This window comes from Rattus norvegicus, chromosome 15 (genome assembly GCF_021556685.1).
Source record: "Rattus norvegicus strain SHRSP/BbbUtx chromosome 15, alternate assembly SHRSP_T2T, whole genome shotgun sequence".
NCBI classification, from domain to species: Eukaryota; Metazoa; Chordata; class Mammalia; order Rodentia; family Muridae; genus Rattus; species Rattus norvegicus.
The window spans coordinates 36,085,408-36,088,659 of NC_141548.1; the positions used below are offsets into that span (position 1 = coordinate 36,085,408).

Genomic DNA, 3,252 nt, shown 5'->3' on the forward strand with positions numbered 1-3,252 from the left:
TATCTGAATGAATTTGGGATTGGAGGCATCTGTCTTAGGATAAGACAGAACTGTTTTTGTCTGAGGACTCCTAGCAGTTAGACTGTTTTTCCTTCTGCAGTGCCTGGGTGTGCAGGGGTGAAGTTCTGGATTATTGGCTTGTTTTGGGAGATTTTCCTGGTTAGGTATTGAAGTATGAGCATTTGACTGGAGCTGAAAAGTCCAGGGGTCTTGTCTACTGTTTGTATAACCAGCCCAGCCTGCTCTACTCATAAGGAGAGACCACATCTGAGCATAGGACTTGCAGGAAAAGCATTGCCCCCAATGCTTCCACGAAAAGCAAAACATCTTGCTGTGCCTGTAGCCTTCTCTTCTTCTTCTTCAATTTGCCCTGTAGAGAGTAGTGATGATCCCCAGAGACTCATCGGATTTAATGTACACATTAGTAGTTCACTTGCCTCGGTGGGGCTAGATCAGAAATAGCTCTGTGAGATTTGGAAACGTGCACTGTGACTAGATTTGTGGGTGCTCTATCTAAATATTGAGGGAGGAAAATGCATGGGTCCACTGAATGCTGAAGAAAAAGAAGAGAAGCTAGAGGAGTCTTTACTTAGTGAATTAGTAAACTATCCATTAGCTAGTAGGACAGCATCTGTATATCATTTATTGATTTTCTAAAAATCAAAAACATGTAGAGAACTAATTTATTGTCAGGCAATCTACGAAAACCTCACTGGCGTCACCATTTGATAGAGCTGCTCTCATCGCTCTCTTACAAGGAAGGTAAGGAAGCAGAGAATTGTCACTGCAGGAGTTGGAGCCACCATTTGCATCTGTCTGCTGTGAGAGCCCACACTTCTCCCACCCACCTTGCTTGCCTTTTTCTGTCTCTGGATGCACACTTTTGCTTTGTTCTTTTTACCTATTGAACACCATGTAAGCCCTACTATAAGTACCACCCAGAGGGTTTTGGCTAAGAGGAAGTCAGTCACTGTTAGTTTTCTGTCTCAGGTTTTCCATGAAAATTTTACCTGGTTCCTATCTTGGTGTGAACCACTCTCCCTTGTTCCTAGTTGATGCTTTTTCTGATTCATTGTTGTTCTCCAGCAGTTTGGCCTCCTGCAGTAGGCTATAAGCCTGATGCGATCAGTTGATAACTGAGCTTCCTTTCAGTTCATCTCTCAGGCTGTCTCAGTGTCATCTCAGGCACAGGACCCCGTGGTTTCAAAGTGGACTAAGTTGGCTCTTCGGAAGCCGTGAACTGTTCCTAAGTATGGCTTGGCTTTACGATGCTGTAGGTGCTGTTTCCTCTCTTAAATAATTTCCAAGCAAGGTGGAAGACTCCATGAGAGCGCCAAACAGCCCAGAGAACAAACAGATACGTGGTTTTTCTCTATGTTCAAGGATCTATGAAGACCCAAATTATTCGCCATTCATTTCTCTGTCCCAGGTGGCAACATTCTTTGCCTTGTGTCCAAAGACAGTTTGAGTCATTTAAAGTATGTCCACTGAGACACCACCAACAAAGACATCCTCTAAAAGAAGACGTGATATTGAGTCCAGTCTAAACTAAATCACACCCTGTTGATATCACACTATGTCAACCTTCAGCTTGTGTGGGGTTCCTAAGAGATCTCCTTCCCCCCTTTACTGAACATAGCTTTTTGTCCCACACATAATCTATTCCAATTACAGTTTCCCTTCCCTATACTCCTCCCAGTTCCTTCCCAACTCTCCTCCCATCTGTATCCATCCCTCATTTCTGTCTCTCATTAAAGCACAAAAAGGTTTATAAGGAGGTAGTGATATAATTTATAATACAATGTAAAAATACAATAAAAACCAATAAATCAGAATAGGACAAAACAAAATCAATCAATCAATCAATCAAAAAAAAAAAAAAACCCAAACACCACCACCACCACCACCACCACCAACAACAACAACAACATCCCAAAAAAACAGAAGAAAAAGAGCCCGAGGAAAGGCATATGACGTAGATAATAGATGCAGAGACCCACCTGTTTGCACACTCAGGAATCCCAAAAGAGAACTCTCTTCCCATCGCCTCTTTTGCAGGGTTCCCTGAGCCCTGAGGGGAAGAATTTGATAGAGACATGTCATGTAGAGCTGACTATTCCAAGGTCTGTCTCTGTCCCTCTGTCCCTCTGTCCCTCTGTCCCTCTGTCTCTCTGTCTCTCTGTCTCTCTGTCCCTCTGCCTCTCTCTCTCTCTCTCTCTCTCTCTCTCTCTCTCTCTCTCTCTCTCTCTCTCTGTGTGTGTGTGTCTAATGACTGATTTGGGGTCTCTATTTGTTCCCATCTGCTGCAGGAGGAAGCTTCTCTCATGATGGTTGATCAAGGCAATGATCCGTGAGTATAGAGGAACATCATTAAGAGTCATTTTATTGCTCCTTTACTTATTTTTTAAAGAACACTAGTGTTTGTTTTAACCCTGGGTCCCTGGGCTAGCTAGTGTCAGGTTCTTGTTCATCTAGCTTCTCCCAGTTTCAGCCTTAAGTGAAAATCGGTTGATTATACCCACAAGATTTGTGCCACCATTGCCTTAGCATATCTTGCAGGCAGGACACCATTGTTGATCCAAGGTTTTGTGGCCTGGCTTGGTGTTTATGTTTCTCCTTTGAAAGCATGAAGAGTACCTTCCTGTACCAAAGATACTAGAATGTAGGGGTGAAGGTCCTATGTAGGCACCAGCTCCATATCTCCATATTCAACAAGTTGTACAGATGTTGTCTCTAGCAGTGGGGCTCTTGCTGTGAGTTTTCAGAGGGCAAACTATGTAGTCTTGGCAATAGCCTGGGTTTTTGGAGGTTCCTATAGGTGTGTGGGTTTAATGTCTGGGTCTTCAATTTGGGAAAAGGTTTCCATTAGCAATAATTGCACCTCGGATAAACCTCATTGGCTACGATACTGGCACTGCGCAAAGCTAGGGTCTTCAATTTGATCCCATTGATCAACATGTCAGTTTGTCCCAAGACCATGCTGTTTCTATTACTATAGCTCTGTAGTATAATTTGGAGTTAAGGATTGTAATACCTATAGCAGTTCTTTTATTATTCAGGATTGTTTTGTTTGTTTATGTGTGTGTGTGTGTGTGTGTGTGTGTGTGTGTGTGTGTGTGTGTGTGTGTGTATGTGTGTTTTCCCTCTATGATGTGCTGGTATGGGATTATTTATGTCCTGTGTTTTCTTGGGTGTGATTAATCTCCTTAGATTGGAGTTTTCCTTCTTGCACCTGTACAATAGGATTTGTAG

At 42.9% G+C, this 3,252-nt stretch overlaps 1 pseudogene; it reads right to left on the reverse strand.

Moving 5' to 3' along the window:
- Positions 1-2,844: 2,844 nt before the first annotated feature.
- LOC120097290 (U4 spliceosomal RNA) lies at positions 2,845-2,926 on the reverse strand (annotated as a pseudogene).
- Between the last annotated feature and the right edge of the window lie 326 nt (positions 2,927-3,252).